The 25,563-nt window shown below is 39.7% G+C and overlaps 1 long non-coding RNA gene across 6 annotated transcripts in view; it reads left to right on the forward strand.

The window, feature by feature from the left end:
- The first annotated feature begins 1,154 nt into the window (after positions 1–1,154).
- The window catches only part of LOC102154879, a 35,229-nt gene continuing 10,820 nt past the window's right edge, over positions 1,155–25,563 (forward strand). For all 6 annotated transcript variants that reach the window (XR_005366057.1, XR_005366060.1, XR_005366058.1 and 3 more), the window contains exons 1-4: positions 1,155–1,342; positions 3,753–3,903; positions 19,923–20,111; positions 20,348–20,400. This is a non-coding gene — a long non-coding RNA (uncharacterized LOC102154879). The remainder of the gene's footprint in view (positions 1,343–3,752; positions 3,904–19,922; positions 20,112–20,347; positions 20,401–25,563) is intronic.

Here is a 25,563-nt window from a genome sequence, read left to right on the forward strand (position 1 = left end):
ATGAATCAATAGTGAAATCTATGCTATACTGAGTATTTTTACCTCCTTTCAAATAAATGATTGAGTAACAAGAGTTCAAAGGCTTTTCTGACCTAAAGTCTGATGATAAAAATTCAGAATCTGAGAACACCAAAGTCTAGGCCTATGGTATTCAACTCTGAAAATTGCCCAAGGGAGTCAGTGAACTAGACTCAACATTTATCACAGTTTGATAATATTTTGACTCATATAGAACTGTATATAATCCTAAGTACAGATGCCCAAGAAATGTTGAATGCCTCTAAAAGTCATGCTAAACCTTTGATAAATAATTTATACAATTCCCTACATGTACAGCATTAGGTCTAATGAGGCCATATTATCTAATTGAGTAAACTGGCAATCAGAATGTCTAACTGATGGATTGAAGTCATTTTGAAATCATGATCATTTGTTATTTTCCCTAAAGTTATTTTTTATTTCTTTCTCTAAATATGAAAAAAGAAAAATTTATTTAAAAAATATAATGATGTATAAACATTGAATCACTGTTATATCCCAAAGCTAATACAATGCTGGATGCCAACCACATTTCAATAAAAATATAGTTATACATATATAATGATAAAGTCACATTATAACTGAGGGTCATTTTCTAGTCTAAACAATGGGTTGGGAGCTTAGAGGCTGAAAGTGCTAGGCATCTCCAAGGCTCTCAACTCCTCCATCTCAGTTTATCAGACTAAAGGACAATTTATGAGCTTGATCAAAGAGGAAAAATGGGAGTGGCTCAGCCTAAATAAAACATCAATAGTAGGTTTCAAGCTGAGTGGCTCACAAGCATTGCTATTACTGTCATATCACCTCTAACCTCCAGGGGAAGGTTTCTTGAAAAGAAACATGGCCCTAAAAGCACCTAATGATTCTGGGAAGTTTTTAACTGTCAGTATATCAGATATGGCAGGGCAAATAATACCTTTGTACTCAATTTCCTCATTACGCTTATCACCAGAAAGTTTTATCAGATGTATAGTAGTCTCTGAACTCCAATTTCCCCCACTTGAGAAATGCAACTCTCAATGGCAATCCCTCTTTCACACTCCATATAACAGAATTCCCCAATTGTCATGGAAACCCTGATTCCCAACTGCAAATATGGGGCATCATTAGAATTTCTGGAATTCCTGTTGAATTTACTCTAGGGAGCTCTTAAAAATTCCAAAGTACTGAGTAAAGAAGGAAGCTTAGAATAATCCATATGGTCATTTCCTGTGAAATAAGGAAAAGAAGGAGATGAGGAGAAGAACTCATTTCCTCTGAGAAAGAAGGAGGAGGAGAAGAAGAATAAAGAAGGAGAGAGAAGGTGAAGGGAAGAGGAGATGTAGGGAAAAAGGGAGAGGGATTTAGATAAGCAGGATTTGAAGGGTCATCTGCTTTTTGAGGATTACCAGTCTCTCTTTTGCTATCTTCTAAGATCAAATTAGAACTAAAACCTAATTTGAATGTTTCCTCTTTCAAGTGTCCTTGCTTCCCTCCAAACTTGTAAACCTTTATACTATGTATTAGTATCAAAATTTTCTATTATTCGACACTCATGCTTTCCTGTTTTGTCTCCACTAGACACATTTGCAGTGTCTTTCTTCCAATGGCATATGACATGGTTCTGGGACTACAGAATCTTCCCCATGAAGACTTTCTCTGTCATTGTTGGATTACTTGACTATCTTTTACATTGTGCATTAGCCTCCATCATAGCATGCAGAGGTGCTTTTGTTTCTTGGTGTCCTGCTGCTACACCCCACCCCTCAAATCTCACCAAGCCTAGATAGATACCCATGTCTGAATTTTTGACACTCTGGGAAAAGGTATCTAAAATAAAATATCAGCTTGTGATTTGCTTTTGTATGGTTTTGATATATTGGAATATGTTCTCTAGTGATCTTTACCCAATGAATCAAAGTATATGAAATTCCTTCATCAGAATAACTCCTAATCCCTTTCCATCAACTTAGCTTTGATGGAAAAGCTGTGAGGAAGAATTAAATTGTCCCATTTCCATATTCTTTAAATACTCTTTTGGGGGTGGGGTGAACATCTCAGTGTTCTGTGAGACTCATTTTTGAAAGTCTTCTATAGGTAGGTAGATAAAAACCTCAAAACGTACCTCAAAACGTATACATGCTGAGTTTTTTTATTTTTTTATTTTTTTTATTTAGGGCTTGGGTGCCTGACCCTGAAACTTGGTTTGGGCCAAACAAAGCAGCTTCTCAATAAAAGTTTTTGACTGAAGTTGCTTTTCATATATATTTTTGGTGAAAGGGTCTTCATACTTTTCAAGAGTAAAGATTTATAATTGCCTATACAATTGAATACATTCTTCAAAATACTATCTATGACACCCTTTCAAAAATGTCAAATTGACATCCTTCAGGGTGTTTCATATGTATCCAGATTTTAATTTCTATCCCTTATTTTCCATATTTTTACAACCTTCAGCTTACTAGTTTGCCCATAAATGGCTTGTCATGCTCACATCTCTTATAATTAAAAACAATATGGGCATCCAATTTCTATCCTACTGAGGTAAATGAGGCAAAGTTTAGGTGAAGAAGATCTCAGAGGACATACTAGGGATTACCCAGCACTCCTAGCAGTGGGAGAAGGACATAAAATGACCTATATTCTTCCTCTGAAAAGTCTGCCTGAAGATTTCATATGACTGGGTTCTTCTGGGCTCTTCTAACTCTTGGCAAAAAGAACAGAGAAGCCAATCCATAAATATTTATCACATCTATAATTTGCAACACTTTTAGTGGTCTACTTTATATTTGTCCAATTCTTCACATTTATGGTTATTTCTCCCTGAGTAGACAAACACCTCTGTCCTCAGCTTGCTAACCAAGCCCAAGGTATCTACCCTTCTCTCTCTGAGGTCATCTCAAAGAATAGTCTCATTTCCAGGATTATGAAGCATCCTACTCACATTTAATATTCCCAGTGTTCAAAAGGGTGTGTGCCATAGATGTAAATTTTGGTGTCTCCCCCCTCCACATATATGGGGGAAAAAAAGCTCAATGCTTAGTTGAGCTCATCTAGACATAGGGAAAATTATGACATTGACAAAATTTGCCGGAAACACCCCCACCTCATGTTCCTTCTCTATTTCTTTCATTTCTCCATACCTACTTTGGAAGTGAACTGAAAACAATGAGACCCTAGCCCCTCCTGTCTTCACAGAGTTTATTTATACATTGGACATTATTATACCATGTTACCTACTTTTAGGTTTTGTCTCTGAAAAAAAGAATTGAGGGGAAAATATCTCTCCCAGGTTTTCTTACACTTTTCATTTCCTCTCTAGGGTTTTGCCACACTTATTCCTAATGGTCTCACCTTTCCTCCTTCACTAGGGTTCCTTACTGCCCTGTCTCCCTGACCCAGGTGTAAAGAAAGATTCCTGGGTATTCTTAGCACAACAGAGACAGCCTCAGGATATCAACAAAAATTTACCAAAATGAAAAATGAAAAAAAAAAAAGATGACAGAAAATAGAGATAACGCAGAAAATAGTCACATTCCAACATGTAAGTTTTTTATTTCAAGGATTCTAGTAAAAGGAGAGCAGGGCCTTACTAACTGAGTACAAGAAAGGGCTTCTCAGTTAAGGACACTTAGTCTGGTGATTTTTGGCATAAATCAAGAGATAGCGTTTTCTTCCTCCTGGACTCCTGGGTCTATTGCCTGTAAGTTCTGTTTTGTTTTCTCATCTTTTAGGGTGAGTCTATTGAAACTTTTCAAAATGAAACATTGTCCTGGTTCAACCCTCCTGACCAGAAGGTTATATACACCATTTCCAGTTTCCAGTCTGAAAACAAAGAACCTTTGAAACGTAGGACAATTGTGATTAACAATATAAAGACATAAGGTAATTCAGTGATTCAATTCTTAGCTTTGCTATATAGTAGTTGTGAGATCTTGGGCATTTTGTTTTACTTTTATGTGCCTCAGTTTCCTTACTCATGAAATGGAAAAAAAATGGTATATACTTCATAGAATTTTGTATTAAATGAATTATTAATTCAAGTAAGTACTTAGACAAGGCTTGGAATCTTATTGTTGTTTTTACTACTGACATGCCAGAGCACAAAAGAATGATCTATTCCCTTCCTGCTCATCTCTAACCATCAATTTGATAATTTTATCATATTTATTAACTCATCTACCTGAACTCATTCTCAGGAAAATTATCTTGGAAATATGTGCCTATGACTCTTCCATAATATGATGATCCCGTAACCTTTCTTTGTAAAGATTTTATTTTTATTTATTTATTTATTTATTTATTTATTTATTTATTTATTTATTCATTCATTCATTCATTCATTCAAACATGATCCAAGTGCCCCTTTCTGTCTTCTTTTTAGAGAGGGAGAAAGAGAGAGGAGTGAGGGGCAGAGGGAGAGAATCTTAAGCAGGTTCCACACCCAGGGCAGAGCTCAATCTATGGCTCATCTCACAACCCTGAGATCACAACCTGAGCCCAAATCAGGAGTTGAACACTAAACAGACTGAGCCATCCAGGTGCCCTGATCCCTTAGCCTCTTAACAACAGTTCACCCCCAAAATGCTGATCACTTATCATGTTCCAAATACTGTGCTAGGTGCCAGAGATGTAATGATGAGCAGAAAAGAAAGAAAATGCAAGTACAACCCTTGTCCTCACGAAGAAATAGCATCAGTGTAGATGCTTGGTAAAAATATTGCCTGCTTTGGAATCACACTGTGGTCCCCAAAGGTGGTCTCCACAAATTATGCTTTCAGATATCCATGACCCTGTGTGGTCATGTTCCCTGCAATGGATCTGAGCTGGCCTATGACTCATTTTAACCAACAGAATATGATGAAGGTATACATGCCAGTGTCAGGTCTAAGTCTTAAGAAGGTGTGGCAGGTCCTGCTCCTGTGCTTTTGGGGAGCCTTGAGCTACCATGTAAGTGCTCCAGCTGACCTGCTAGAGGGATTTCATGGAAAAGCCATGTGGTGAGGGAAATACCTTACAATTACATGGAGAGAGAGAGAGAGCTCCAGCCACCCGCACATCCCAGCCAACCCCCCAAGGCTTCAGACCATGAATGAGGCAACCTGGATGTTCCAGCTCATCACAAGTCCAGGTGACTGTGAACTCAGTTAATGTCACCCAGAGTAAGAGCAGCTCATAGAACCCAGTCAACCCACAGAATCATGAAAGACAATAGAATGGTTTTTGTTTTAAGCCACAGAGTTTCAGAATAGCTCTCTATTAGAAACACAGGCGAAAACATCTTTCCCACTGACAGAGAGATGAACGTGGTGAAATTACTTAACCTTCCTGAGGCTCAATTTTCTCAACTCTAAAATGGGGCAAGAGTAAAACCTCACAGAGCTGTTGTAAGCATCAGATATAATATATGTAAATTCCAGGAAACCGGTGCTAATAAATGATAGCAATTACAGGTGGTTAAAGACTGTTGGTTTTCTGCCACATTCCCAGGTGGATTTTTACTTTAAATCAGGATCCTGAAGACCATGAGGCTTCCCCCAAGTTGCTATTCACATTTGATTAAAGGCTGCTTCCTCCCTATATGTGAATAAAGTCAGGACTGAATGTGAAGAGCTTTCTCTCCACGCAGAGAATTCAGGAGATAAGAGCCCATACCTGATCTGATATTTTCTGTGTTTTTTAACCCTTTATTTATATTCGCAAGATATGCCTCCTTGTTATGTCAACATTAAGGAATTATAATTGTTGCTAAACATGGCATCATAAAATTCTCACCCTTGCCTCCAACTTAAGGCTTCCTGAGAATCTTTGGAGATTGTAAAATAAATGATGTAAAACATGGGATGTTTTGGGTACGACAAATCTCATTTATTTTCACTGTCATCACTCACCATGGTATATAATAGCTGCTCCATGCAAACTGAAATATTGCAGATATTTTCAAAATACTATTGGGCTAGGGAAAGACCACTTGAATTTCTCAACTGCTTACTTTCAGTTTAAATCCCCATCCACAAAGTTTCTTTATATGTGTATTTTAAAGTCTTGAGCTTCTTGTGTGTTCGCTCCTAGTGCCACTGCCCATCCAACATCCAGTCACAGAGAACTTGAAAACGGTTCCTGGCATTCCATGAGGCACATAGGATTGAAGAACAAGGAGGCAAAAGATAAAAGTAGATATAACTATTCATTAGTTTTTGGTACATCAGATAATTTGTGCAATGGCTTCAGGGCTTTAATTGAATCACTTTTCCCACCTTGTCTTAATTTTAATTATGCAGCAATCATTTTTACCAACCTGTGCAAAGGAACCATATGAAAATGTGACATATGACAATATACATTTACCTAAGCTCCAGGACTACAGTGACCTACAGGCAATTAGCTACTGCCTCTAGCACTGAACGACCAATTAAAGAGTTAACGAAATGCCCTCCAAATCACCTACATGTTCAGGATTTTTGGACTGCCAGGAACATTGCACTTCAACTGATATAATTTTTGACTGACTGATTTAGTAAGTCTACATCTGCTAAAATTCCAGACTCATGCCTGTAAAACTGAGGAGTCAGGTTTTATGAGGTGCTTTCACTGTCATTAAAGACGATCCCACCTTAGCCCTTCTCCTAACAAGACAATCTTGCAGCCATCATTAGGAGGCGTGATCCTAGCTTGTCATCACAGAGAAAAAAGGCTTGCTAGGTCAATGAGGATGGTACTGAGTTCATCTCAAGAATGTAAGACATTCATTCCAGTGGCTATAAGCCAGAAACTAAATATAAAGAAGGAAGGAGGGAAGGAAGGAAGGAAGGAAGGAAGGAAGGAAGGAAGGAAGGAAGGAAGGAAGGAAGGAAACATGACATTTTAAGATATAATATATATATATGATACATATATAAATATATAAGATTATATATATATATATATATATATATATACATATATATATATATATTGTTTAAAGTAGGCTCCATGCCCAATGCAGGACTCAAACTCATAACCATCAGATCAAGACCTGAGCAGAGATCAAGAGTTGGATGTTCAAACTGACTGAGCCACCCAGGCGCCCCTAAAGTTAATACTTAAATATATTTTTAGGGTTTTGTAGTAGTAAAGCTTGAGATAAGAATTTATTCAATAAGTGATTCCACAGACTCCTGGAAACAGTGAGGAAGCAGATAGAAAAGGGAAGGAAGCCATAGGGTGTGTCCATGAGCAAATTACCATTGTGGTCAACTGGAGACTGCTGGATGACAGTGTTGAATGTGCAGTACTGTCCCATGTGAGGGACAAAAAAAGATTCCCAAGGGGCAACTCCTGTCAGTCACTGGCCAAGAGTGCACTCATATATTGGCTCCCTAGCACTTTGCCTACTCCATACAAAGGCTGTGAATGCTCCAAGAGCCAGAGAAAGCCTTTAGACAGAGTCAGAGTGCTCACAGTACAAAGTTCCAAATGCACAGAATGGTGAGAATTGGGGCAATTTGAGTAGGACACTGACTGTTTGCTATAAAACTTGACTCCAATTAATTGTGTCTGAGTGATACCAAGTTTCGTTGTGGAGCTTGCTTCATCTAGTCTAATCCACACAGTTCATTCATTATACCCTGGATCTAAATATGATCTGTTTACCCATTGTTACCCAATTTAATCCCTAAAATCTGTCCTTGGTGTAGAACATCTCAGAGCATCACCCTTGCCTTGTGGGATGTCATAAAGTGTAGGGTACAGTGAGGGATAAGAAACAACCTATGCTTGATGAGGGAACTCATTAATTCTCTGTAAATCACATATTTGATTTGGCTGGGGACCTGACTGGGATAAGTCTACTAAAAATGTGTTTGTCAGATTCAAATAAATTGGGATGGATGATCTAAAAACTAAATATATATGAGAAACAAAGAATAGATAAAACTGAGGCTTATAAAAATGTAGACCAAATCAAACCAGTGACCCAAACACTTTTCTAAACTACTTTTGCTGAGACCTAGACATGTACATTAAATACCACAAGGATAAAGACAGAAAAAATGAGAAACACACAGGCTATGTTGGATCTTGCTTTTGGATGAAAGCCTAAATCATGCAACCTAAAAGGAGCTCTCAACTTCTGTTGTTATTCTTAGCTGAAGAGTCAGTTCTAAAGAGAGGTCCAGATACCACAGGAAGAGAAAATCCTTTTCCAGATGCTTTCTCCTCCCTAATTTCTTGGCAGTACTCCCAGGAAGCTGTCAATCAACCAGTCAAAATACATGGAGCAACTGTACTGAGTCAACAAGGACCTGTTCAGCACCTACTACACAAACGCACTAGGTTCTTGTCTATGATTCAGAGAAGCCAAATGAACTGCAGGGCTCTGATGTTTCACACCTGCGAGAGATGGGCTGATGGACAGATTGGTTGACTGATTAAGTGATTAAACCAAGTGAATGGACGGACTCCTAAAGCCCAACTTCTTCATGGACAATAACCTTGTCTTATTCTCTACTCTGTAAAAACCATCCCACCTCTGCTGCTTCATGCATGTTGTGGGCACTCTGTAAATGATTGTTGATGGCATGAAATAAAAACAGTGCAAAGATTTGTTCAATGCGAGTTGCCATGTAAGATCTGTAATTCTTCAAGTGCTGCAGGCATTTCTCTTGGTTAAGGGTTAATGGAACACACAGATGAGCAAAACTCTTAGCTCATCTCTTAGCACCACTCTTTGGCTGGGGTTTACAATCCTGGCTTCAAAAGCTTAGAGATTTCCAACTTATCAGGGAAGACTTTCTAGATTATGAAACAAGCAGTTTTTCACTCACTTCTTACTTTCTCTCACTTGCCTCTTTCCTGTTGGGCCAGATAATCCTTCACTCACAAGATGAAGTTTCAGCTTCTTTCTAAAACCTGTCTTTATATTTATCCTCATATTTCAACATTCTGTTTATTATATTTTTGCTAATAAAGTCTCCCCACTGCATGTCTTCTGTCCTTAAACACTCTCTTGAGAGTTTCCTTCCTATTCAAATTGGTGCAATCAATAGGGCATACAAGTTAGGCGTGTTACTGATCAGTTGGGTTTTTTGGTCTGGAAGTTTGAAACTTCTTAGAATTTTATCACATTCCTTGGGCTTGAAACAATATAAATAACTTTATGAACAGGTCCACTTCTATACAGTTGTCTTTATTATCTCTTCTGTTTTATTGAGCCATTGCTGCTATTTTAGATTAGAAGCTCCCAGAAGGCAGGGATTGCAAACACAGCCTCATTTACCTCCAGACAGAGTAAAGATTTATCACTATGTCTCAGGGTTAAAAGTCTTTGAGGCTTTGTGTCCAAGTTGACCATCTACTACTCCTATTCTTCCTATAACATCGCCATTTCTCTTCTCATTCATCAACAACAAGAATAAACCAGTTTAAGATGAGTGTAAAACCTTGCATCCCACAGAGCATATGCTTAAAATATTAACACTTTGCAAATAAGTACCCTATTAAATTAACATTTATTTATAAGTGACTGAAATCAGACATTTTCTTGAAAGCAGATGTTGGAAAACTGTGATTAATAGACACTGAAGAGCAAAGAGAAAGCCGGGAGGAAAGCTGACTTAAAGACATCAGTATTGGCTATTTCTTGTTACAGTAATGCAGCATAACCAGAGCAGTTCAGTGGCATCCAGCAATTGATAGCTATTTTTGCTGTAAGTCTGAATTTTTGGTTGAGTGGTCCTGCCTATTTAAGCTGGCCTTGCTCATATCCCTGCAGTCAGCTGGCAGGTCAGCTGAGGAACTAGCTCATGTAGTAGGGTCTCAGGTGGGATGACCTGGCTCTGGTCCATGTGGTCTCTCTTCCTCCAGCAGACTAGTCAAGAAATGTTCTCATGAAGCAGAAATCCAAGATAGAACAAAAGACATGGTCCTCTGGAGGCCTAGACTCCAAAAAGGCACATCTACACTGTTATTTACACCACATTCTACTGGCCCCAAAGCAATCACAAGACCACCCTAAATTCAAGGGGTGAAGTAATAACCTCCATCTGCTGCTGAGTTGAGGTGCAAAGTCCCATTGTAGAGGAAATCTACAGAGCAGGGCCATCAAGTTAATCCATTGCTCAAGTTCTTTAACAAAATAATTCAGGTAGATCTAAGCTAAGGAAAGCCAAAAATAGAGCCAATCCTTTTAAATTAATTGCAAACTAACTGGGGAGAGTGAAGGAACAATTATGAATTCATTCATTGAATAGACATTTACCAGTTGTCTGCTATGCTTTAGGCTTCATACTGGGTATACATATGACTAAGATATAGTCCCTGTTCTCACGTACTTCACAATGCCATGGGTTTGCATGCAGCAAGCATCATTTAGATACTACTTTGTGCATTATGATAGGTACTCAATGAATATTCGTTGGCCAGTGGTAGGAAAAACACTAAACAGAGCATGAATTTGTCAGAGAGCAAGTGTTCTTTTAGACTCCATAAAAATGTTTTAAGGGATGCCTGGGTGGCTCAGGGATTGAGCATCTGCCTTTGGCTCAGGGCATGATCCTAGATTCCCAGGTTCGAGTCCCACATCGGGCTCCTTGCATGGAGCCTGCTTCTCCCTCTACCTGTGTCTCTGCCTCTCTCTCTCTCTCTCTCTGTGTGTGTGTGTGTCTCTCTCATGAATAAATAAATAAAATCTTAAAAAAAAGAAAAGAATGTTTTGAGGGATAATCCTCTAGTGTTTAGAATATGCTAGAAAATGAAGAAAATTTAAATGTCTGAGAGAGGTCAATGTACACAATTTCCTTGTATAATTCTTTCCTTTCTCTCTCTTTATCATTATTATTAGTAGTAGTAATAGTAGTGTTTGGAGGCAGGGCAGAGGATGAATCTCAGCTGGCAAAGTCAAAATAGCAGTTAATGGATCTTCCTCATTGTTAGGCAGCAGCTCCTAAGACGCTTCGGGAGCCTCTCAGACATCAGTCACCAGAAGGCCCTGACCAGGGAAGAAAGGAAGAAGCCCGATGTCAGGCAGTGTCCATAGTTCCCCTAACTGCCAGGTCAGGGAAGACAGAGAAGAGACAGGGTGTGACTCTTGCATTCCCTCTCCAGTACGTTATCGAAAACAATTGTAATAACTTTGTATGCTGACAGATGGTAACTAGACGTATTGTGGGGATCCTTTCCTAATGTACAAAAACACTAAATCACTATGATATACACCTAAAATGAACAGGATATTGCATGTCATTCAATAAAAAAAATAAAAAGAGCAAGGTCTAAGAAGTAAGAAATAGAGAACTCAAAGTTAACCGTATTTCAATGTATACGTACACACGCCTACATACTACATCGTGCATTTACGCACACACCCACATTCAGCCAATCAATCCACAGTGAAAAATCTTTGGCCTTGGGTTTGTTCTTAGAGAAATCTTTCTCCGACCTCTTTGTGGAGGCCAAGAGAGCAGCATGAAGGGGGAAAGCCTGTGAGCCAGAGCTGAGGGCTCCTTTGATTTGAACAGTGAATTGCAAGATGAAAATAATCAGGGAGCACCAATGCCACACGGTTGTTTATGTGCGTGTGTGATTGTGTGCACGTGAATGCATGTGATTATGCTTCAGTGTGTGTGGGGGTAATGGGGCATTAACACTAACTCACAGAAGCTGCTCTGCTTTATGAGTTGGGATTTTTTTTTAAAGGAAATCAAGCCATATTTTTTTTCTTCCCGTTCTCAAAGATGAAGCAATTTACAGATGCTGAATCCTTTTTTAGGAATAATTCTCAATGCATCATTCAAATATCCTTTGAGCTGAGCACACGATATGCACATCATGAATACATATAATCACTGCACGGTCCTTTGTGAAGATTTTGAAAATAGCATCTGAAAGAGTCAACCCTAGGTCTCCATCTGAGGACGTGCACTCGGTGAGCGTGGCCATGCCAACTCTGGACACTCATCCCCTCTTTCAAAGGCCCTGCTCCGTTCCTGTGGTCCTCGTAGAACATTTCAGTGGTCCTGGCAGTTCAAAAGTAAATCATAATTTGGGACCCCTGTACAGATTATATGCTTGTGTGTCTGTCCGATGCAGTCAGCACTTGTGGACTTTCAACACATGCCACAACAAACAGACATTTTTTTTAAAAGAGCATCACCTTAAGACTAGCTAATTCCACCCTCTTCTAGGCTTGCTTGGGCCTGATGGGACCAAAATTTCAGAGCCTAATGGTGCAAACTGCATTACTACTATGTATCACTAGAAAATTTGCAGATGCTCACTGTACAATGCAACGACCACAACAATCCGATCAGAAGGCATCTTTCTTGCTGTCACTGTCACTCTGTTGAGTTGAGGGCTATTTCCTTGACCTTTTTCTTCAGAAATATGAAATAAAGATTTTTTTTTTTTTTTTTTTTAGTATATGTGCTGCCCAAGCGAGCACTAAAGATTTTTTTTTTTTTTTGATTATGTTTTCTCTGGAACTCCGAAAACTCAGAGAACTGTACATGTCTCTCCCTTTTCCCTTTTGAGATATGGGAAAATCTGAAGTCATTGGCTTCTTTTTGTTCTTTTCTTTCCTATGTTCTCCAGTTTGGAGCACATAAGGCTTTTTGACATACTACGTCACATGAAACTAAAACTCATCTACACAAGGTGGTACCCCCAATGACTACAAACACCCTAAGCCCTTTTATGGACCCAGTGATCTTTAGATATTTTTGACCTATGATGTATGTAACAAATATCCAAAATCATGCGTTATTTGAAACAGAAAGGAGAACACAAAGCATTTGCATCTCATTACCATTTATAAAGATTGCCTTTGAGACTCTAAAGGTGTTAAGAATTGCCAGCAGGGAAATGGTTCCTGCAGCTCTCCACCCTCACACATTAATACTAATAATATTAAAATAAGTAAAATAACTTAGTTCAGATAACATCTATTCATTCAAAGAATTTTCAGATATCTACCTATATTTCTGGGTTTATAGATAATTCAGGGAAAAAAACAGGCCTCATTAGCTACCCCCTGAATTCCAAGATTTATTTCTCAATTTAGAAAGCAATTTTTTTAAAAAAATATTATTTCTTAGAGAGAGTAAATGCATGAGTGGAGGAGAGGGAGAGGGAGAAGCACACTCCCTGGTGAGCAGGGAGCCCAATGGGAGACTTGATTTCCGGACCCCAGAATCATGACCTGAGCTGAGGACAGACGCTTAACTGACTGAGCCACCCAGGCACCCCTAGAATGCGATTTTTGAGTGCCTTTGATGTGTCCAGCATCATACTCACACTTTAGGCCAGTGTGTTTTTAAATAAAGAATAAAACAATTTTACTGGATAAACATGTTAGAATAGTTTAATATTAAAATACATTAGAAAACAACACACAATTCATAACCAACTTTTCCGGATGCATAATAGTTAGCAAACTAATGGGTACTTTTGAAGAAGCTGCAATATGTTGAGTTGCAAGTGAAATTTATGATCCAATCCTTAACCTCGTGTATCACACAACAGATTTGGAGAGAGGCTAGCAAAGGTGTAGGGAGGAGAAAACCGGCTGCAGAGGTTCCAGAGGCCGAATTAGACCATCACTGAATTAGCTGAAGAGAGTCAGGCTAGACCCTGTGGAATCATCTCTATGTCCCTATAGACAGACCAACAGCTGCAGCAAGACCTGCCATACCAAGAACTGGAAACAGATGCTGAGGAACCTCTGCCGTGAGCCTCCTAGAGCCCCTGGATGTCACTGTGTGCCGTACACAGAGAGGGACATCTGAGCACCTGTGATGAAAAGGAGGAAACCACCCCCCCAACCTCTCCTCAACATTCCCTTCAGTCAAAGGGTTTCATTACCTTTTCAGAAGCAAACAGCCTCTACTCACCTCCCTAGCTTCATGTCTTGTCCCTGAACCCTTGTCATCTGGCTCCAGCCATATTTAAGTAATTTCAGTCCCAAATATGGATCATTCTCTTGTTTGCTGTAATAGGGCTATACTGACTCCTGGAATGTGCTTCTGAATGTGCTTCTCAATATCTTTTGGGCCTGATTGCTACTTTAGACTTTACCTTTAATGCAACATCTTCGGTGCCCCCAATGCCTGGGTTATTTTGCTCCTGAACAACACACCCTCATTGTAGTCTTTATTGACCATTCTAAATGTTACTTCCCTTTCCAAAAACAAAATTAAATAAATTAGCACGTGGTAAACAAACACTTAGAAGTGTAGCTAGCATATCATACCCAAGAAATATTAGCCATTAAAATTATCTTACTTTAAAAAAAATTCTGATTCCTTGATACACTCCCTTACTGATATCTGAGCCAGTTTCTCTCTCTTGTTCACCAATACAACCTATTGCCTAGCACTGTGCCAGGCACATGGTGAGTGGCAATGAATATGGGATGAGAGAGATTCAGTTATTACATACAGCCACTGGCACTTAGATCTAGTACTTTCTCCTCTCTGCAGTAAGACTTCCTATCAAAACTCCACGCATGATCTTAAAATGAGATGATTCTAGATTAGCCATCCAGATTGACCCTAAATCCAATGCAAGTGCTCTTGTAAAAGAAACGCAGAGGGAGATCTGAGACCAATAGGAAAGGAGAGATGTAGCCACAAGCCAAGAAACAGCTGGAGCCACCAACTGGAAAGGATAAGGAAGCATTTTCCCCTAGAGCCTCTGGAGGAAGCACAGCCCTGCCGATGTTTTGTTTACTTGCATTTTATTATTTTTCTCAGAATATTTAATTTCTACTCTCAGCAAATTTCATTTATATAATACAGTGTTATCAGCTATTGTCACCATGTTACACAGTAGATCTCCCAACCTTATTCATCTTATAAGGGAAAGTCTGTACCTTATAACCAATCTCTTCCTATTTCTCTCACTCCCAACCCCTGGCAATTACTTTTCTACACTTTGTTTATGTGAATTGGACATTTTTTAAAGGATTCCATCCATATGTGGTATCACGCAGTATTTGTCTTTGTCTGTCTGGCTTATTTGACTGAGCATAACGCCCTCTAGGTTTATCTACACTGTCACAAATGAAAGGATTTCCTTCTTTTTGGAGGCTGAAAAACTCCATTACACACATATACCACATTTTCTTTATCCATTCCTCCTTCGATGGACACTTAGATCTCAGACTTCTGGCCTCGGGAGCTGTGAGAGAATAAGCTTCTCGTGTTTTAAGCCATGATATTTGTGATCATTTGTTATGGCAGTCGTAAGGCCAAAGGAGATAGCACACGTAGGGTATGCCATCAGTTTCTGGAATATTCTTATTCATTCACTCATTCACTCATTCATTCACAAATAGAAGTGTTTGCCATGTCCTAGGACTGTTCTTAATACTAGTAACAGGGGGCCAAAAAGAGGTTAGCTCTGAGGACATGATACTTGTTATAATTTTATATAGCATTAAGCTATAAGTTCAGTTGCATTGTGGCTGAATCTCCAGCTCCAGTTTATGTTGTCTTTGAAATGCTTTCCTTGTTCTGGTGAAACACACACACACATGCACACACACACACACACTTTCTAATTTCCACACATTATAGAGCTTCTCCTCTTCACATCCTCCACAACTCCCACTTCCAGTGTGATCCCAAATTCGCCTGCATGGAAAACAAACTCTAAAGCTGTGGCAAATATAAAGGGGCTGCTGCTCACTGCAGAGCATTTGTAGTCTCTCTCTTACTGGGAGAAAAGCAAGCGAGCCTTCCTTATCATTTTGCCCATCCTCTCCACCTTCTGGAACATCATTTGTAAACTGGGTGTGGGTACCTGGTCCTCATTCACATGTATCACTTTTGCTTTTTGATTTCTCTAGACCACACAGATGGCTCCTTCGCAGAGGAAAGAGCGGAAGGTTCCGTAATTTTAGATAACACCTGTGTCGGCAACAGAGACTCACTCTAGAGCCATTCAACCCACAGCAGGAAGGTTATTTTCTGATGGAGGCCTTTCTCCTTCAATTGGCTTACAAGAGAGAATAGGAAACAAACTTTGTCACATTTATGGTACCTGCAACTTGAATACAATGTCTTGCCCCAAATATAGGATTGAAATCCTGATAACCCATAACATCCGTATTATATCTCCCCATGTCACTGGATCGATGTGTCCTGCTCTTTTGTTTTCTAAACGGATTCTTCACTTTTTATAAAGTAAATTTTTCATCACCAGTTTTTTCTTCTATTATATTTTGTAAAGATCCTTAGAAGACTCGTTTCTTTCAGGAAGTGACTGTTATGACAGAATTATAAACAGCCAAATATATCCAGATTAATATAAATGTCCTGCATGTGACAATTTGCCCCTACCAGAAGTGATTCTTTAATAAGACTGAGCAATTTACTGGAGAAAAGCACTTGACAGAGACAGAAACTGTGTCATTTGTCCAAAGGGGGACACAGACAAATATTTTCATCTGGCTCTTGCTCAATGCCTGACTCTAAGCTACACATCATTCATGTTTTTATCCATCACACTTTAAGCACTGCTGTTGTAACGCACATGAGCAAACTGCAAAGCTCAAGAGTATGTGTTCTGTCCCAACCAACGGACAGCTGATTGGGTGGACTTCAACTTCAAGGGAGTGGACAGATGGATTAATTCTATTTGGGAAGAAAAGAGAGCCGAAGAAAAGTAATGATATCAACTACTAGGCGATGCTAGGACAGGTAGTTCTGTCTTTTTCTAAATCTTGGGATCAGGCCAGGGTCACTGATTCTAATTAGCAACAAACCATCTCCTTATCCCACACAAGTCACACGGAGCTGGAAAAAATGACCACAGTTTGCCAAATTAGAGCTGGCATTTAATTTAGGGAGGGAAATGGGCAGACGTATTTGGCCAAACCCTCCTGCTGGACTCACTCTTGGGCATCAAATAGCCAGAGGAGGGTAAAGGTGAAGAATGGGTGGAAAAGAAAACACAACGTGGGGGAGGAGTATAAAGCATTAGATAGAGGAGGTTTCAGAAAAGCAGATGGGGAAAAATGGAGAAGGGGATAGGGGAGTGCCAGAAAAACCAAGGGGATAAAACCAGACAGCTTCTCAAGGTGCACGGATTTGTTCCATCTCATCTTCCTGGTTTCCTACTTCCATAGCATCTACAGCTCATTTCATCACGGTATGTATCTACCACATGCCTGCAGTGGACCGGACACTGTAGCAAGAATTTTGCTTATCTGATTTTGTCTAAGCCTTGCAACAATCCTGGGTTTTTGGCTGTTGTATACATAAAGATTCTGAGCTTTGGGAGAAAGCAAGTCCTACCTCTGGGTTGTGGCAAAGTCATAATTCAACTCCAGGTTCGGCTGACTCTCAAGCTTATGTGCTTTCCATGAGACCCATAGAGTCAAAATAGTAAGAGAGTGGTTCATTAACTTCTGCAAGGGGGAATTTCTTAAATCAATACTTTAATTTTCATAGAAAGGCAGGGCTGGAACAATGTATTGCTTTAGGGAAAACCCCACTGAGATGAAGGTCCAGGAAAAGATGCTGTGCTCCTTTTAATATTTCTTGTGAAATTTCCAACAGGAGAAACTTTGAGGGCTATATTTCTCAAAAGTTTCATGTGATGGACTGCCTGGAAATAGAGATCTTCACTAGGCGTACCCTGAGAAACAGACACAGAAATGTGAAATGTGTATATAATGTGTACTTTGTGCTAAATTAGACATCATTGCACATCGCATCCTGGCTAGCAAGCACCATAAGCACCATTAGCACCATTTCTAATAAACATTTGCAGAAGGAAAAATAAAAGTTGAGAAAATAACGTGTGGAGTATTATTTTTCTTCGGTTTTTCCTTCTGAGTGCTCACTTTTCTACTTCACTTTAGGATACCAGGTTTTAGGGCACAGTTTGAGAACCCACACTTTGGGGAATGGTTTGTCCCACAGTGGGTTTGAGGTTTTGAAACAGAGGGTGAATAGGTGGCAATATGATAAAATTTACTAAACCTCTCACCTCCCAGAAGTATCTAATTACAAGAAGTTTGAAATTTTCACAGGGAAGCTCAAATCCACATTCAGTTGGACAGCTAGAAATCTGAACTTAGAAAAATTCATAAATAATTGACTAGAGCAGAGCATAACAGAGCAGGGAAAGAACATAGTGGAGCAACTAGAGAATTTCATTTTGTTGATACCTTCTTTAATTCCATATTTGCTTGGAGTTTCTTATATATATCAGGGACTGTTTTTTTTTTTTTTTCCTCAGCCCTTTAAAACATATTCCTTTTGATGAGCCTGAACACCTTAGTTCCAACCCTAGCCAAACCCCCAACATTCATGACTACCATCGCCACCTGTTGAGGACATGGTCCACCAAATTAGTGATGAGTGAGTGTTTGAGTTTATCTTTTGAGTCTCTCTGTGAGCTATGACTTTTGGAGACTGAGTTATAAAGGAATACATACCATTGGAGCCAAGATTCTGTTTCTCCTCCAAATCCTTCTTTCCTTTGTTCTATACCCCAGAGCCTGGGCTCCCTGGCTCTGGTGGGGCAGGCTATGCTTTATGTCGTCCCTGCTTCCTTTGCACGAGGCAGTGTTGGCAGCTGTGTTGGCAGTGGCTCCCATCTGGAAGTCCCCGTGCAATGCCGCATTACTTTCCTAGACCTGCCATAACAAATTACCTCAAACTGGGAGGCCTACAACAACAGAAATTTATTCTTTCACAGCTCCAGAGGCCAGAAGTCCAAAATCAAGAGGTCAGCAGTGCCATGCTCCCTCGGAAGGCTCTAGGGGAGAATTCTTTCCTCTTCCATATCCTGGTAGCTTCAAATATTCTTTGGCTTGTGGCTACAGGGTACTTCAATCTCCATCTCTGTCTTCATATGGCCTTTTCTGCTATCTTCTCTTCTTATAAGGACACTTACTGGATTTGGGGCCCACCTGCATAATCCAGCACGATCTCATCTTGAGATCCTTAATTACAACCACAAAGACTTTTTCTAAGTTAGGACACATTCACAAGTTCTGTGTGGGTGTATCTTTTGAGGAACCATCTTTTAACCCTCTACAAAGTACTGCAGATGTGAGGGGTCCTGGCTGGTGTTCTCCCCGTCTTCTCCTTCAGGCTTCCTCCTCTTGCTAGGACTGCCATGCTTCACCATCTCTTGGTGATCTCCTTAATCATGCCCAAGCTATAAAATAATCCCCGCTTTAAACTTGCTTCTATTATCCTTTAAAATGTACTGATTGAGATAGTTATATAAATCATATAGTATAGTGTTGCTTAAAAAGCAAACAAATGAACACCAAAAAACAACTAAACATGACTTGATCAATTAAGATTCTCACATGAATTCCCAATCTCGGCCAGAGACTTCCCCATCTCCATTGGAATATATCTTCCCCGATTCATCCAGCAGGACTCATCACTGAAAACTTGGAAACATGCTTACAAAAAGCCACAAGGGCAGAGGAGCTAATTCTGCTGTTACACATATATATTTTCTACTCTGTTACAAATGGATATTTTCTAATTTTGGCACTTTGTAAAAAGAAAGGGGTAATCTTTATAATGAAGCTCTCTTCATCCTCCACAAAGACATAATGAACTTTTATGAACATATTTACCTATATTTCAAAAATTCCCCCAAATAAGAGAACAATTCAGTGAACGAGACTGTTTGACACCATGCTCATCCATCACCTAATTTACTGTAACCTATTGGCCTTTACACTTCTTAAACAATTTCTTTTATATTGTGGGAACCCACACTCATTTGTGTGTCCACTCCTTTCTCATGCTTAACCATTTATTCTCTTGTTGCTGATCCAGCTCTACGTGAGTACATTCAGAGCACAGACTATTTGCCAAATTAAAGAGAATTCTGCTGAGATATTTTATCTGGAGATTGATTTTTTTTTTAATTATCCATTTTCTCCTTTGTAGCATGATTGGGTTGGACTGGGTGATTTCATCTTCAAGGCTGTTTTCTAGAAGGTCCTGGAATTTACATAAATTGGCCCATGGAACTCAGCCACTCTATCATGTCATCACCATGATGTCACAAGGAATCCTAAGGCCCCGAGGGCTCCTTAATGAACAAAGCGAAGTTGTTTAACTTTCCAACTAAATTTGGTAAGTGTTCTATGTGTCTGGATTAAATTCTGTCCACTGAATCTGCCTCCTGCTGATAGAGGCCAAAACCAGTCTAAAACCCTCTGTCAAGCCACTGCTTCAGCAAGCTCAAATCAAACATCCGACCACACCAGTACAAAAACAAACAAATGCACAGAAATAGGTCTCGCTGCTACTTCTGGCCTTCCCTTGTTCTGTGGGGCATTTAACCCTATCGGATTTCATTTGCTTCACAGGTCAGCGCATCCCCTTCCTGCCAGGTGTGTGGACCTTGAGAAACTGGACGCAGGTAGACTATTGACACCACGTCGTTAACAGAAGGTCTATAGCATCACTCATTCATTAGTTCACTCATTGATTCATTCATTCATTCATGCCAAATCTCCCAACTGTGCCATTCAGATCTTCACAATTAGTGCTTACTATTTGCGAGATAAACTTCAAATATGAGGTCATTTCTAAAAAATATCTAAATTGAATCTTCCCTATATGGTGTTCATATAACAATTTAAGGGAAATAGTGCAAGGAAAATGATATCTAGCAAATGGGGGAAATGCATATACAAATGTGCATATATTCATATGCATATGTGAAATATGTGTGTGTATATATTTAAAATTATGGTTCGAAAAGCTTTTGCCAAAATTCAGGACTTCGTGTAAAAATAGCTCCACGTCTGTATCAGTTAGTTTCTCTTGGAAACTTTAAAAAAATATAATATTTTTTGATGGCTTTACCCTGTGCTGCCCAGCTACATTAAGATAACAGTAAACTACATTCTTATGGCTGTCATAACATTTAGCTTGGTGCTGCTTGCAATGTGAGTAATCTATTAAGATATATAAGGTGCAAAATGCCGCCTTTGTGTCTTGGAGTTCCAGCTATCAGCTGTAACAACCAAGTGCAATTACTGCCAGTGTGGGGCCTGGCTGCTTCCCACCACAGCCCTCATCGGCCAGAGACTTTGCAGCAGTGACCCCTAGCAGCCTCGGCCACCGCCACTGGGGCCGCCCAGAGCTCCTTCTCCCAGTCTCTGTTTCCTCGACTCCCTCCCCTCTCCTCTTTCTTGCCTGTCATCAATCTTACTAAAATGACAGCAGACAGATGTTAGCCTTTGCAAAGATCAAATGAAATCTATGGCTCTGGGGCTGTTCACCAAGGAGCAGATCAGTCTACACCCGACGTAGGCACACACACGGGCGACAACCCACCTAGAATCAATTCGCCAGCCGTTGCGAGTATCTCTCCATAGGCGTGGGCCACTCAGGGATGGATTTTGACAAAATTTAATCCTTCAGTTGCTTCAGAGAGGTTTGATGGTGGAATGCTGGGAATTTCCTGCAAGAGCGTGTGTGTGTGTGTGTGTGTGTGTGTGTGTGTGTGAGTGTGTGTGTGTGAGCATGGGCTTGCATTTGAAAACAATTACTAATACTCAACTTAGAGGAGACAGTATTTATTTTGGCCACAAATTCATGATTTTTTTAACCCCTTCTTCCAGAAGTTGGACTGGGCCAAAGCATCCCCCACACTTGCCCTTGAGTTTTCAGATTTCTCTTACTGAGCAAACATTACTCTATAGCAGAACTATGCTGAATGTGCCCTTGTCTCATGCAATTTCTTTACATCAACGTACAGGACTATTTATCCCCAATAGAAATGTTTACCTAATCTGGAAAACGTCAGGCCATATGGTGTACATTGTATGAATTTCATCCATCCTTTTTAACTCTTTCTGAAAGTCTTTTTTTCCCCTGCTGCCCGTTTGTTGTGGACCAGGCAGAAATGATTAAAGGGGATGGAACTCAGAAGGGTGGGGGGCAGGATGGGAAGGAAGCAAAGAGAAGCACAGATGGGGCATGGGAGAGCTGCTTTCTTTGCTGAACACATCTTGTAAACCAAAGGCTAAAGAGGTCTCAGGATAAAGGCAACCTTTGTGCAGTTAGAGCAGATCCAAAACAAAAACAAAAACAAAAACAAAACCCCCAAAACAACAAAAAACCCCACACATCCACAGTGACCTCAAGATGAATATGATGCATTATTAATAATAACATCCCCATGGGCTACCTGAAATTCAGAAAGGCCAAATCACCTTTAGGCTCTTATTTCCCTCATCACTTCCTAGAAATAATGAAGTCTTAACTGCATGAAGAAAAGAGCAACCCTCCGGTACTTTGAGCTGAAGCAAATGTTTCTGTAATGTATCTTTCTACAGTATCTTAGTAAAAGATAGATAGCTATTTAAAATAAGCGATATCAAGGAAGAATAAACTATTATGTTTGTGCCAATGCTTATTCATGGTTTTATAACAAGACATATCTGTTTTCTTCATATAAATCTTGACTCTATATTTAGAGTTTGCAAACAATGATTCTAGTTTTTGGCTGCCTGCCACTTCTGATAGAAAGCTGGGATAGCCGTACCACATTACTATAACATTAAAAAAAATTCCCAAAATTCCATGTGCAGAACTTCGTAACATGCAAGAGAAAACTATAAAGTGTTCCTATATATACTGAGAAGAAAGGAGGGCAAAGGGTTACAAATTTCAAGGAGGGGCCTGAGCCAATTTTTTTTTTCTGTCAATCTTCCTAAATTAAAGGTATCTATGGAAGCTGTAGAAACTGGGTAGAGAATACCATTTCAGGCCTTTAATGGCCTTCATTTTACCTCTAAGGGAAAGACGCCCCTCTGTCTTAGCCACTCTGTCAATTCTTAAACAGTGCTTGAGCATTCATCAAACACTCAGTCAACAGTACCAGTTTTAGCAGGATCAGTAATAGGGTCAAATAATCTCATATATCCTAACAGTTCTGGTCTCTTATCTCTTTTCCATATTTAATAGTGCTGAAAACACTTCGTGGGTACCAGAAAATAGTCATTAGCTTGATTTTGTTCTTGGTTGTAGGGAAGGTGGAAGAGAAAGCAATAATCCCTGGGACAGCTAATTCCATGAACTCGCTAGTCTAGTAGTGTTTTGGAAGTGTGGAACTCACTCGGGAAATTTCATTCATTCAATTACTCTAAGCTCATTCATACACTCCTTGTACCAAATCCTACAGTTTCCAAGCTGAGTACTAAAAGGATGTGAAGCTCAAAGATGGGATCTCCCCTGCAAGAGTCTCCCATTCAGATGCGGGAGTCTCCATAGTGCCTGTGACAGGCAGCATGTGGGGCTCTGTGATCTCAGGGAGAAAGGAACTTTTAATAGTCCTGGGGTGTCAGAGGAGGAGATGGCAGGTGATGCCTTCTGAGTCACCCTAAAGAGGGCGAAGGGCAGCTCTGGCAATGCAGGACAGGGACAGAGGCTGGAGAGAGCAACCGAGTAGCCTGATGTGGTCATGGGGCACAAATGCCCAGAGGAGGGGGGAGGGGAAAGGGGAAGAAGGGGGAGTGATGCAAGCAGATGAGGCCAGGGCAGCAGGGGGTTAAACCACAAAGAGCCTTGGCATCTAGACTGCCATGGCCCGAATTCGCAGCTGTGAGGTTGCCACTGAAATTCCGAGCAGGAAAGCTTGAATGGAAAGGATAGGGAAGTCATGAGAAGAGCTTTCTTCACTTGAAAAAGACATCCGTGAGTACAAGAACTAAATACAGCGCCTCAAACACAATGTGAAGATACCAAACAAAGCCTTGAATGTTGACATTATATAAAAGTGGAAGATGCCCAGTGGCCCTCAGTCCTGAGATTAATTCAAGAAAACACAACCAACTCAGGCAAATTGAGAAAGGATACTTCAGAAAAGCAAGAAAAAGGTGGTGGTGGTGGTTGACAGCGAGGGTGGAGGGTAAGAGGTCCTCATGAAACAGATTTCAGGAAACTTTCTATTAGTCTGAATGAACTTTGGTCACTAAGTTGAATATTCTACGAGTAAATCGTTTCTTATTGGGTAAGAGAAAAAGACCAAGGAGAGCTGACACAGGCACTCTAACTAGAGTTTGAATAACCAGCCGAGCTTATTTCAGGCAGTACAATTTTTAATCACATCTAGAGGAGAAAGTCAAATGCATTAGTTCCATTTACAACCAGTGTTGTTCAGCATATCAATTAAAAGCACAAAGTGCTTTCTCCACATTCCTTCTACCCAATTTTCAAATATTTATTGGTGCATTATACTGAACATTTCATCACAATTAGTGTGGAAGTGATACGAGGCCCATCGAACACACTGAGCTTTTCATTATGAAAGTGGATTGAGCAGGACAAAGACTAAATTGTTAATATCTTAAAAACAAGAGCATTAATTATTAAACAGAAGTAGTAATGTATGGAGTTATCTGTGAGAGAAGTAGAATGTGCCATTTAGCCAGTTTTTAAATCCCCCATTTGTGTATTTCCAATAATAGCCTTATTAAGTTATACAGATAGTTGAGAAATATATCACTAAGTCAGATGTCTTAAATAAGGACCCTGGCAGTAGGCCCACCAAATAGGAATTAGAATCCCACTTGGGTTACCTTGATCTTTATTTTGAATGAGTCAACACGAGGCAAAATTCAAACTAAAGAATAATCCACAGTATCTTTTGAAATGTAGGCTCGTCCTCACAAGTAGGTAAAATCAGAAGATACTGCAAGGAAGGGAGTCAAAGGAAGGGAAGGCAAGAAGGAAGGAAAAGAATGAAAGAAAACAGTTCCCTGGACATACTCAGCTCACAAACCAGCTTGCCATGAAAATGTCCATTTGTGAACCACTTGTTAAAATAGACAATAAAGTGTTGTAGGGGGTTTGTTTTCCCCCAAAAATTCAATGAAATTGTTCTTTGCCTCTCGGATGAATGTTGAGGGACAAATATTAATGTTAAGTAAGATAAAACCCATAGTTCTAAAATCCTTGTGGTCTATCCAATAACTCAGTAGGATGCTTAAAAGTCTCTCAGGAAAAATTAGGCAAGAGTGTAAGTGATGTCCTTTCAGATCAACACTTCCTTGTGGTTCTCCCTCCCCCCACCCATCTGAGTGTTGGTGCTTGTTTCTCATTCGAGAAAAGGGCCAGAGCAAAGGGAAAGTCCTGGGAGAGAGAACCCAAGACAGAGATGGTAGGAAACACGTTCCTATTATGAACACAACATCAGACTCTGAGTATTAAGCCGTTTGTATGATGGAAAGGGACACGTACTGAAATCTTAATCTCAAATATATCAAACTACCTTGGCCAGTTTTTTTTTTTTCCAACTTAAACTTCATCCTAGGAGCATTTTTTTTTTTGTCAAATATGCTGCATATCAGATTGAGTGCAAGCTATTTGACTGTAAATTTGCCTCCATCTACTACTTAAAAACTTACTCGGTTGAGGTGTTTTGAAACTGAAGTGTTCTTTTTGTTATTGTTGTTGTTGTTGTTGTTGTTTAATCTAAGATTTGAGAAAAATCTCAAAATTGTACACTCTGATCATGGATTAAACATTGCCACCTATAGCTGAGATTAGGTTTTCTATAAATGGTGGGTAA

The sequence above is a fragment of the Canis lupus genome, chromosome 10 (assembly GCF_011100685.1).
Source record: "Canis lupus familiaris isolate Mischka breed German Shepherd chromosome 10, alternate assembly UU_Cfam_GSD_1.0, whole genome shotgun sequence".
NCBI classification, from domain to species: domain Eukaryota; kingdom Metazoa; phylum Chordata; class Mammalia; order Carnivora; family Canidae; genus Canis; species Canis lupus.